The following is a 13,153-nucleotide window of genomic DNA, read 5'->3' as shown; positions in this document are numbered from 1 at the left end:
TTTTTTTTTTTTTTTTTTTTTTTTTTTTTTTTTTTTTTGTTTAATTTTCATTTTTATAAAAAAAAAAAAAAAAAAAAAAAAAAAAAAAAAAAAGACAGCATTGCCAGCTGTCTGTCTCCCTTAATTGTCAAATAATGAGTTTAAAAAACAGTGAGCTGTTGCAAAGGATGGGGTGGATTTTCTTGTATGTTATTAATATGCTTGATGAACACAAGCGAGCTCTTGGATTTTGCAAGATTGTAAGAAAAGATGCCACAGTAAGAAATCCAAATGCATGTTGACTTAGGGATTACAGCCTTACCTGTGTTCAAAATTGCTTTTTGGATGCTGTATATGTAGAACTCCTTACAGTGTCTCAGAAATGACATCCACGTGTCTCCAAGGTGAGACTACCATTAATGACCACTGATTAGAGGTAAGATGGTGGTGCTTCTCTTTCTCAGTCAAAATGGATGTGATAGAGACAGGAACTGATAACATATGCAGAAAGTAATGATACTATGTGGTTAATTTCCTGTTGATAAACTTTCTAGGATGATACTCAGGGCATCAGAATACATTATTAATGCTACACTGGAGAGAATATCAAGGGGCTTTTGTGGTTTATGAAGTGAACTCTTTTTTCTAGGTAGCAAATACAAGATGATGCAAGCAAGTAATCATAAAACCACAGCGAAGCAGCTTTAGGAATGTCTGTGCATACACAGTAAAGTTAGATGGGAAATTATTCCTTTTCAGGCTTTTTCCTTTTTTCTTCTTACAAAGTAAAGCTTTTACAAGGGGTATATTAGGCTATGAGGTAATTAGACTAATTTGTTACCCTATACTATTAGCTACTTCTCTTTCTGCATTTGGAGAATCAACCCTTAAATGATGTCACTTGCAGAAATGATTAGGTGGTTTTCAGCTGATAGTTTCTGCCCACTTGTGATGAAGGGCATACTTTTCCTCAGGAAACCAGAGCTAGCAGATATTTCTTATGATACCTATTCAAAACCCTTTTAGGCAAATAAAAGGAAGACAAAACACAAGCACATGCTTATTCAGCTCTACTATTCTGGTCTAGGTAAGGACTTGATGAGAGTCAAAATGCTTTATCTGAAAAGCATTTTGAGATATAAGCTGTTTTTCTGTTTCTGTGTAGCAACATTCTTTTGTACAACACTTTTTCTAGAAAAGAAGAAGAGTTAACCTTTATTGTTAAGAGATCTATCCTTTTATCTCCAAGCCCTGGTGCACTGGAACATTCCTGTGCATTGAAGCAAAAGCATTTCTTGGAACACATTTGGTTTTTTTCCTTCTATTGTCTTTGTCCTGTGCACAATTTTCTTCCCCTCAAATGTGAATATTGTCTTGTTTTGTGAGGAAACAGCTTTACAGATGACTGTTGCAGATACCGTGTCTTAACTGTCCTGCTAATTTTTTTTTAAAAAAGTTGTGAATCTAGTAATGATGAAAATAAAAAGGAAATCCTTGTCTTTGTTAGAACTTAAAATTCAAAATTACTCAAAGGACAGAATATTATCATTTTGCTTACTATAGAGCTATTCCTGTAGGGCACTTATATTTACTAGATTAAAAACCTGATACTTGACGTTAGACTGTGGAGCTCTGGAAACTTCTGCATGTTGCTACTTAATATTTAAACTTTTTAAAATGTCTATAAACTTTGCAATGCCCTTTAAGAATGAATCGTAGCTTGTTTTACTTGAAAATATGTTGGACCAAATGTTTCCTGTGCTTCCTGTGGGTGCACAGAATTCTACAGTGCACTGGAGCAGAGGGCTTTCTGACAGTGTCCTACCTGTTCCACACAGCACAACTCCTTGTTCACATCAAGCTGCCTAATTTTCCTAATGTCCTTACTGTCGTGGGATCATCTTGTCTGGATTCTTATTCCAAACTTCTAAACTGCTCCAAAGCCATGTTGTATCTCTTTGTACCATATGCTAGAGTACACTAGTAATCAACTCTATTCAGTGCTGTGAGTGAGCCCAGTTGTACAGGGAATCTTAGATTTTCTTGCATTTTGGAACAAGCATTATTCTTGCACAGCTGTCAAGACGCACCAACAACTATCAAATGGCAGTTAAATGTGAATTTAGGCCAGAAAGATGTTCTTCTATTAGTTTATAGTCGGGTAACTAAAAGCAGTGTTCCTGCTGTGTATGGAGAGAAGGTGACTAATTCTGCATGTGGTTTAACCCATCTCTGTCATGGATGTCTGCGTTTATGGGGGGGAGGGGAAATGACCTTGAATATAATTAACATGCCTGTGACTGCCAGCACTTGCCTGCTAGACAGGCACAGATCTTCTGGACGTCAGGCTTTTTTTCTGGCACGTTACATCTTGGAGGAAAGAATCTGGTTTTCCAGACTCTAGAAAGCTGGGTAGTCTGTGGAGCGATTTTCCCTAGAAGATATGAGAAATGGCAGTAAAATCCTGTAGGTGCACTTAATAAGAGACCAGCAGAAACTTTGGCCATCCATTTGGATCTATATCTGTTTATGTGCATAGTTTCTTTCCAATACCAGATAGTTGGTGTTTGCTCATTAAAACTAGAAAATCAAGTAAGTAGCTGGCTAAGTATGCTGCTCATTCCTCTCCATGTTGGAAGATTTTGTTTTTTTCCCTTTCTGACTGGCTACTTAGTCGAAGATGGAGATAATAGTCAGTATTGAATGGAATGAATGGCACTGTTGCTTGATTACTATAACTGCTTTTACAGCAGACGAGAAAGCACAGGAGGATAAGTACTTTGGCATAGTTTAATCAACATTCTGAGCTCCCAGTTATATCACAGTCTTAATTTTGATAACGAGCTGTGACACTGGATAGAACTCTGCATCTCGAAAGGTAATTGTAACTGTCAATTTTGTTTACTAAATGGAAGAGAAATGGGGAGGGGGAAGGCGAGGCAAGATGTTTACAACCTGTTGTTGTTGTTGCTTTTTGTCTGTTCTCTTTATTCTCCTGTTGAGTGTGCTCAGACTAAGGAGAGGAAGCAACCTGTTGTGATGAATCTATTTCTCCAGGTTAACAGCCACATGATATTTCTTGCTATCCAAGCATTGTGAACCTTGGGGTCACCCTTTGCAAACTCTCTTCCATTGAAACAATTGTAGATGCTTTTTAGGTTAAGAAAATTTTGAGAGATTTTCCCTTACTCTGAAACAGGTGAAAGTACAGAGTATTTGTACCCAGAGTGAAGTGGCTCAGGATGGTAGCTGTTGCACACTAGGTTTGTCCCTTAACAATAGAATCTTCAGTGAAGAGGCTACTACTGCATCTTCTTGATACTTCACAACATCTCAGGGTTGTCTTGATTTTGAAAAGTGATAAAAGGAGAAGGTAAGAATTACTACTTCTTCTTATCTGTCTTTTATCAGTTCTAGGTACCTGCTAGATTTTGCAATAAGACAAAAGAACAAACTTCTTAGAGCATTTTGTCAACATGCTTAGAAAGAAGAGAGGATAGCAGTCCTGTTTAATATCTTTGGTGATGACCTGAATGAGGACACTGAGTAAGCTTACAGGTGACATCAAACTTGGAGAAAGTATCAAGCTTCCTGGGGATAGGAAAGCCCTTCAGAGGGATCTGAAAAAGGCTGGATCACTGGGCTGAGGCAATGGAATGAAGTTCTATGAGACCAAGTGCTGAGTCCACCAACTTTGCCACAGCAACCTCAATGCCGTAGGCAATGCTACAGGCTTGGGACACAGTGGCTATAAGACTGTGTGGAGGGAAGGAATGTAGGGATGCTGGTCAGTGCTTGGCTAAACATAAGCTGGCATAGCGTGTCCAGGTAGCCAAGAAGGCCAATGACATCCTGGCTTGTGTCAGAAATAGTGTTGCCAGCAGGAGCAGGGAGATGAATGTTCCCCTGTACTCAGCACTGGGGAGACCACATCTTGAGTACTGTATTCAGTTTTGGGCCTCTTGCTACAAGAAAGACATTGAGGCCCTGGACTGTGTCTGGAGAAGAATAACAAAGCTGGTGAGGGGTGCACAAGTTTTACAGGGAGTGGTTGAAGAGACTGAGATTGTCTGGAGAAGAGGCTGCTCAGGGGAGACCTTATCGCTCTCTACAACAATGTGAAGGGAGGTTATGGCAAGATGGGAGTGGGCATCTTCTCCCAGGTAACAGTGATAGGATGAGTGGTAATGGCCTCAAGTTACCCCAGGAGAGGTTCAGGTTGGATGTTAGAAAAAATTTAATCTTTGGAAGAGTTGTCAGGCGCTGGGATGGGAGGTGTTCAAGAATACTGTTCTCACAGTATTTTCTGGGGGGAACTGTCTGCCCACGGCCTGGATAGGTATACCCTTCTTTGGGTCAGGAATTGGCTAGAGGGCCAGGGGAGACCTCATTGCACTCTACAACTTCCTGAAGGCAATCCTGAGGCTGCGATGAGGAGGGGCTTTTCTCCCAGGCTACAAACAGGACCTAAGGAAATGGCCACAGGTTGTGCCAGAGGAGGTTTAGATTAGACATAAGGAAAAACTTTTTCTCTCAGCGAGTGGTCAGGCACTGGAATGGCTGCCCAGGGAAGTGGTGGAGTTGCTGTCTCTGGCAGTGTTCAGGAGGCATCTGGATGAGGAGCTACAAGATATGGTTTAGTGCTTGTGGTAGCTATGGTAATGGGAGGACAATTTGAGTAGATGATCTTGTAGGTCCTTTCCAACCTTATGATTCTATGAAATGTGTAGATATGCTAAGGGGCATGGTTAGTGGGGTGTTATTGGTAGGAGGTAGATGGCTGGATTAGATGATCTTGGAGGTCTTTTCCAACCTTGATGATTCTATGTTTTAAAATGTCTCCTGGAACAGGAGGAGTCTCCTAAGGCTTTTGCAATGCATCATTTGTAAACAGAGTGCCTTGGAAATGCCATTGTCATGTACTGTGTGTGTGTACTGAGCTTCTTGCAATTCTTCAGTTTCATGTGTTTTTAAGTCTGTACTGTTGTAATACACACTTAATTCACCTTGCTAAAGAAATGATTGGTGTTTATCTTCAGTTTCTGTTGCTTGGAGTGAGTTCATGCTGGTTTCTAGAAGAATGGTTTTGTCAGTATGCCATTCCCTGCAGGTGATACCAGGGAATCTGTTGCTGTTGTGTTTTGGCTGAAACTAGATGTAGCGCTCCCCTGAACAATGCTTCTCTGATAAAGAATTATGCAGATTTGGTGTTGTCTTCCTAAGCAATCTTACTCTAAAGTCTCCCAACTCAACTGCAGTGAGTTGGAATCATGGCTCTTAATACCTATAAAACTACTGATGGTAATGAATGACAAGGTTATTACACTTAATAGCATCTTCTATTTACTGTTTTACTACTACCTAAAATTTGGACTGCACTATTGAAGCAGATTATGTATGGAATATTGAAAGGTTTAAGTGAGAAACTTGTTTTGTTATCCCTTTTGAAGTCCTAGAATCCTATTAAACATCCAGCAGCAGGCTGCAAAATTGCGGAGTGCATATATCACAGAATCACAGAATCACCCGGGTTGGAAGGGACCTCAAGGATCATGTAGTTCCAACCCCCCTGCCTAGCAGGGCCACCAAACACACACATTCAGATCAGGTTGCCCAGGACCCTGTCCAACCTGGCCTTAAACACATCCAAGGACGGGGCATCCACAACCTCCCTGGGCAGCCCGTTCCAGGGCCTAACCACTCTCCTTGTATAGAACTTCCCCCTAACATCCAACCTAAATCTTCCCTCCTTCAACTTGGATCCATTTCCCCTAGTCCTGCTGTTGTCAGCCCTTTTGAAGAGTTTACTCCCCTCGTGGGTGGAGGTTCCCTTCAGGTATTGATAGGCTGCAATGAGGTCACCCTCATTATAGTTCACAGGAACACTTAGTATCATGTACCTTTTCCTCCCAAATTCTGTGCAGTTGCTCTTTCAGAACACTAAACTGTGTGGGAACATGCAGGTTAGCTTGTGCCAAAGCACACCTAGGCATACATGGACGCAACTTCATGAGTGGGAGATATGCATAGAAGGATACCTATCAGAGGTAGGTTACCTTTTGCTTTCCTTTAGTTACTGGGATATTTCAAAAGCTAAGTAACTGTTGAGGATTTAGGTCAAAGTGACTCGCAGATTAATTCAAAAACTTCTGACAGACCTCCCCCCCAGTCTTGCAGTTTAATGTGATCCTACACATAGCAAGATGTTCTACAAAGCATGATGGAACTTACTCTGTAACTTCTGAAAAAGCATCTGAGTGTTAAGCCACAGGTATTGCAAACAGAACTTGGCCTGATTGTCTTCTGGCTTCTGGTGTGAGCTGTTGCTGCAGATCATGCATCTGCAATGGGAGTAGATGTTGCAGAAGTGGTGTAACACAATAAATCTTGTATCTTGTTGCTTTCTGTACTTGTTAATGCAGAAGTGGAGGATTTAGCCTGCAAGTATTGCAAAGCTTGGTGTGTATTTTGAGAGAAGAAACACTGAAGCTGTTGAATGTACAATATTACATTGTTCTTATTGACAAATATGTTGTATTCCTTTTGAATTGATTGGATTAGGTGGAAGGTGATAATTATTTGAACAGAGGATAGAAAATTCTCAGGACTCCTTGATAGCAGTGTCAGGCACAGAGATTCAGAAAGAACTCTTGAGAGGAGCAGGGAGCTACATCCTGGATGTCGTGAAATTGGCTAGTGATAAGAGGGAACTGAGTGGAGTTTGCTACAAGTATCATTGAATTGACTGATTCTAAGCCTGGAAGCTAGGATAGGAATAAATATTTCTTGTGGATCTTTTCAGTTTTTCAGTTGTTTATGTTTAAAAATCTTAGCTTTCTTTGGAAAAGCCATTGATAGAGAAGATCAGGGCAAACTACCTCCCTGCTCTGGCTGATTTGTTATAGCATCACAGACACCTGGCTGGAACAGAAGGCTTTGTTTGTGCTACAGATACTGCTTTGCATTCCAGGAATCATCTCCAAAAGCTTTTGCTTACACAAGGTGATTTTGTTTTACAGCCTTTTTGTTTTGTATTGTTGTGAGCTGTTTACTTTTGGCAGAGAATCATAGAATCATTTGAGTAGGAAGAGATCTTTAAAGGTTACAAAGTCCAACTCCCCTGCAGTGATCAGGGACATGTAGAGCTAGGTATATGATTGCTCAGAGCCCTTCCAGCCTGACCCTGAATGTCTCTAGAGACGGGGCATCAACCACCTCCTTGGGCAACCTGTTTCAGTGCTTTACTGCCCTTTTTTTATACTTAAAACAAACAAAAACCTTCTTTATATCCAATCTAAATCTCCCCTTTTTAGTTTGTGCTATTTCCCCTTGTTTTATTACAACAGACCCTGCTGAGGAGTCAGTCCCCTTCCTTCTTACAGCCTTCCCTTTAGATACTGAAAGCTGCTATCAGGTCACCTTGGAGTCTTCTCTAGGATGAACAGCCCCAGCTCTCTCAACCTGTCCTTGTACAGCAGCTCAGGTTGTCTCTATCTTGCCGTGTGGTTGCACCTAGCCTCTACTACAGTGACTTATGTGTGTCCCACAACTTTAGAGCTCAGTTGGCATTTCACTCAGTATGCTGGGTAGAGGTGGCTGGGCTTTTCATGCAGCTCTGCCTCCCTGTGCAGTACAGAGAAGAAGCTCTTTACTCAGAGAATCTTAATTTTAAATTAATTTTTAATTTAAAATTGACTTCAACTAATAAGTCAAAATGACTGAAATGTAACAGTCTAGCAGAAACAGATTTGTCCCATGTTTCTGTGTCTTATACTTTTCTTTGCAGTAATGTTAGTTACGTTGTTAGTCTGGTTAGACTTGATGATCTTTGAGGTCTTTTCCAACCTGGGTGACTGTGTGCGATTGTGTGATTTTGAATAATTATCTTATCTGGATAGTGGTGAAAAACAACGTAGTAGTCACCCCAGTTAAGCAGGAGGTACATGGAATAGCTGATACATTTGTCTGAAAGCAATCAACTTTCCCAGTGTGGTTTTTTCATGTGGTTTTTCTAGTACTTTCTGCTGTGGAATATTCTCCTTGGGAGATAATTCCATAGTCTCTGAAAAACATATTCCAGCTTCCGCTCTTAACCAGAAGTCTGTGCATGTGAAATCTGATCCTTATTCTTCTTATTCAATTATGTTAATTATGCCAGAAAAGCTTTTTATGATGCCTGCTGGGAAAAATGTGTTATATGAACAAGACATTTCCTGACGTGGAATGAATATTACATTTGTATATGTCAGACCTATAGAAAAGTTATTCTGTAGTGTCCCATTTCTCCTGAAAAATAAATAAAACTTACAAATTATTTCTAGTAGATGAGTCTGAACTGGTAAGTGCCTCAAATCCAAATAATTTGTTCAGGGCTCTTCCTCCTTTTCCTTCTCTGTCCCTGTGAAAAGCAGTTTTTACAGATTTGTCTAAGGAAGGATTGGTGTTATGTAGACACCTGTTTCTACTGTCAGAAGTCTTAGCCTTGTACTCCAAAGATGTCCTCTTATTATGTTTCTCTCTCATTCCTCATTTGTACACTCATAGTGATAAGTGAACTGTTTGTATTCCATATATCCAGTGGAGGGGAATGATCACCTAAGATACACGTAACTCTATTGCCCTCTGTGTGAGATTTAGGAAGCATTTATTTAAAGGGATTGCTCAGCAAAATGGTTTTCTGTAGAAAAGTGATATTTTTCTTAGATTGTTATTTTTTTCTCAAGATACCTTTAAACATTGAGAAAAGCAACTCAGAAGTGTTTTTTTTTTTTTTTCCCTCTGCACTCAAAAATCCTATAACCAATGTTTTTATCTGTTTGCATGCCATCTACGGACAGCATTCTTACAGCTATAGGATTTGGAACACTTATAAATCTGCCATAGTAGTTCATAAGAATAACCTGATGGATTTGTTAAGGAAAACAAATTATGAAATATTCTGTCCTTTTGACAACCTCACTTCATTCTTTCCTTTGGATCTGTGTAGGAAATACATTCTAAACAAAGAGTATATACACTGACAAAAGGATTGCTTCCAGTTTTTCAGCTTTTCAAATGTCTGCAGCTCAGTAGATGTTTGTCATCTTCCATGTTTATGTTTGGAGCGAGTTCCTTTATTTTCAGAATACTAGTTATGTACAAAGACTGGGATGTGGATGCTGAATGGGAATGGCCCCTCTACTTGTTATAATAAAACTCAAAAACTAAGTACTGCAGTTTGGTTACTACCAAATCACAGAATGCTTTGCTTCCAGGAAACAAGGATACTTGGGTTAAAAGAGGGTTAGAGAAATCTTTGATTAATGGGAAGGTGAAAACAAGTATCGTGTAAGACCAATTACTTGATCTATTTGTGTTGAAGTGAAGGCATAGACCTTCTTCATTTTCTCTCTTTGGTTATCAAAACTGGAACAGTATCCTGTTTCCAAACCACAACATTGAGGTAGCAACAAGTGAAAGCCCTGACTCCTAAGGAAATAGCACGAACCCTTCATTCTGCTGTGTTACCACTACATTAAGAACACATGAGAAGCTATAAGTCATTCATAACAATACCAACTTTATTTTAGAGTAATTGAGCTTTATGTAACGGGGAAATCAATCTCAGCAAAATTATTTCTTAGAAATCGCTTTTCTTGGAAGCTGTGTTCTGTTGCCAGCTCTAGCATCAGTAGTATGGTGGCATGTTTACAGCCTGATGGTTTCTCATCTGGTTTCTGAAGGAGCTTCTTGGGTTGGTGGAGAGCTGAAATATTTTCCTTGCAGACATGGTCTGAGACTTCCGCAAGGTTTTATGAAGGTCGAAGAGAGGTCCATCAGAGCCTGAGACTGTTGTGAATACTGTTTAAAAAGGTACTATAATAAATAATGGAGTATAATAGTATCTGTACTTTTTTCCCCTTTTAAAGTCTGTTCAGATGAGTTTTCCATTTCTGCACTGAAATATTGCTTTTCAGTACTTAAAAATAAATACTGTATCTTTATTCTCCTTGATCCTCATCTTATGCCCTGATATGTTCATAAAAATAAAAATGGGCAAGAATATTGCATTTTCTCTCAAGCAAAAGAGGACATTAGAAGAGAACTCTAACAGAAACCCCTGTATCGTGCTATTTTGCTGTCATTTCCCACCTCTTATTTGTTCCCATGCCTTTCCAACTATGTCTTGTTCAGTGTTACACTCCTGGAGGCCCTGACAGTGCATGATGATATTATCTCCAGCAAATGGTTTTATCTAACCTACATGAAAGGTTGGAGCACAAGGTTTAGTGTTTCACAGTGCCTAGAGTGATTGCAGATCTTCTTGTGGATTTTTGAAAAGGAAAAACTTTATGGGATTAGTGAAGTCATGCTCCCACAGGATAATCTATGAGATTGAGGTTGATTTTTGCATGTGATATCATTTCTACAGGACTGGCTACCAAAACTAGAAATCAGACTTGTAGAGAGGCTTTCAAGGGCATTTTCTAGCTATAAAGCATCCTGATAAGAGACATTGAAATTCTAAGTAGAGAATTAACAGGTAAAACTTAATTCTTTTGTTTGAAATTACTGTAATTGCTGGTAAGTTTGCGTGTTTGTGAATTTCCTTCAAAAATGGTTGTAATGATGAGCTTACAAAGCTGATCAGAAGTGAATTACATAGCGCCAAAATTCATTACTGAAAGCTTTACTAAAACCAGCTGTTGTAATATTGATATGAGACAGAACAGAATAGCTTGTTCATAGCAGGCAAAGTTTCAGTGCTTAATAGCGACTACTTTGGATTCAGTCCAATGAATAGTTTAACTCTATAAATAATGCAATTTTGCTACAATTTCCTCTCTCAAGATTTGGTCTCCTTAATGATTTCAAACCGGCCCTGTCCTATGGCATTGTTATACAGCTCTAAATGGCTGTGAATTGCTGACTCTTCACAGCTGCCTGGACTTCTTTTTCTGCTTTGTCTTTCAGCCTGAGCCTTCCATTAAATTATCATGAAAGAAAACCAAGTCAATGTGTTGCTTATTCTGTGTGAGACAACCACAAAGTGACAACTTTTGAGTTGTATTATTTTACTCATTTCACTGAAGAGTTACTTAAATAAGTTGCTGAAATTGACTTCAGTGTCCTCCAAAGCTAGGAAGGTTTATTTTTCATGCAACTGAGAGTGAAGTTGGAGAGATCATAAAACCATGGAATCACTTGAGTTGGAAGGCACCTTTTTAAGGCCATCTTGTCCAATTTCTCTTGTCTGCGGAGGGTTGGACTAGAGGTCTTTTCCAACTCAAGTGATTCTATGAGTGTGGGGAGAGTTTTGTTGTAAGCAAAGTTCGTCATCAGTGAAAATGTGTGCATGACTTGGAAGTGCCCTGGCTCTCACTGCTGTCTCTCTCTAGTTTGATGCATGATTAAGTGTAGGCTGTGGGAAGAATGAAAGGAGATGAACTGCAGGGTGCTGAAGTTTTACACACAGGGATGAGTCATCCGTGTCCACATTTGGGTGTGTGCACACATTATGTATGTCTGCTTCTAGATTTCCTTGCTTAAATTAACTTACAGATGGCTAAGCAGGAATTAGATGTCAGCTCTATCTGACTCTTTTAAAGCTACCACGGAAATTTGACTTTGTCAAATTTCAGTCTTTTGTGTAGTATTCTGAATACAGTGTGTACTTCTTATTCACTTATGTAGGTAAGGTGGCTAACAAGTATTATAAAGTATAGAAAAAGGTGAATGGAGACTTAATAGCTGTGCAGGCTTTTAAACTAAAAGTTTTCAGAACTAGAGGCAGTTGAACTGAATTTCAGAAGTGCTGGTGAGTTACTTGGTCAGCAGCTGTTGTATGTAACTAGTGGTGAGGGCAGGGATCTTTGGCTGCTCAGTAGGGCTGTCAGCGGGCTTACTCTGTATTTTTGTGTAGACGCTGGTGTGCAAAAAATAGAAGAAACAGTGGCTGTGTCAGGTCCACCAGCTCCCCTGATCTAATTGTAAGATTTGCTGTTTTTCCTTACTTTCTCCTAACTACTTCTGTCATTCAATTGAACAGTAATTTTGGCTTTGATTTATTGAGAAAGCAATTGTAAACCTCAGATTAGGGAGAGAAAGCTAGAGAAAATGAGAATGCTGTCTCGCTCCAGGGAGATGAGGTTCTTTTAATATTTGTATACCCGGTGTGAGATTAAGAAACAACGGTTCATATGTTAGTCCAAACAATTTATTACAAATCATAATCAGGGAGATGGGGAAGGGAAGGAGGAAGATAGGAAAGAAGCAAGAATTGCCTAAAGCAGGGATAGTCACCACCAGGATCCAGCAGTGTTCCCGTTGCACGGCGTTTGAGCTGGTCGTGGAGGTAGCGGAGGCAGTTGCAGAGCCAATCCGGGAGGAAGCAGCAGCGCTCAGGCAGCAGGCCCAGGAGAGTTTGTCAGCATGCGGGATTTCCATAGTGAGGAATCTGATGGCAGACACCTCTTCTACTTCAGCATGCAGGCGTCACTTCATGAGGAATCTGTTGCCAGAAAACCTATCCTCATGGTTTTCGGTTCGTCTTTTCTCCTCCTTGTTCTCCTGCCTACATGACAAGGATGGGACTTGAGCAAGAGTCATTGAGTACTCCCTGAGATGGCCATCATCCTGAGATAAGTCCACATAAAAGACCACTTCACACCTATTTAGCTGCAGCTCATCTCTCTCTCCTTGACCCTGGCCTTGTCCATCTGTGTCCCCCACACAAAGGATTCCACAACCTTTGCCCAGGACCTCCTGGACTTGTACAAGTCCATTTGTGTCCCCAACAAGCTTTGAGATGCCGATTTTAACAGAATAATATCTTACAACTACAAAAAACTGAATCACAGAATCATTAAGGTTGTGAAAGATCACTAAGATTATCTGGTCTGATCATCGACACATCAAATGTGCATGAGGTATGAAGAGCTAAAGAAAAATAAACTTTAAATCCAGTATTTTCACAATCTTGATTCTTTATTGCTATTTATTATTTTTGGAGACTTTCTCAAGATTTTTTTTTCCATATTTGGGTTGGTAGGAGTGATATATTTCCTTTGCAAGGCATATCTTGCACAAGGGAAACAGTTGGAAGAGGCTTCTTCAGGAAACAAATTGTATTCAAGGCATGATGATTTGGGAAGACCAAGCAGTGTACATCTGTCTTTTCAAATTTTCTCAAGTG

Source organism: Centrocercus urophasianus, unplaced genomic scaffold (assembly GCF_019232065.1).
Source record: "Centrocercus urophasianus isolate 14NV4802_14NV808 unplaced genomic scaffold, USGS_Curo_1.0 seq_11, whole genome shotgun sequence".
Classification (NCBI taxonomy): domain Eukaryota; kingdom Metazoa; phylum Chordata; class Aves; order Galliformes; family Phasianidae; genus Centrocercus; species Centrocercus urophasianus.
Note: the sequence above shows the minus strand (reverse complement) of the source record.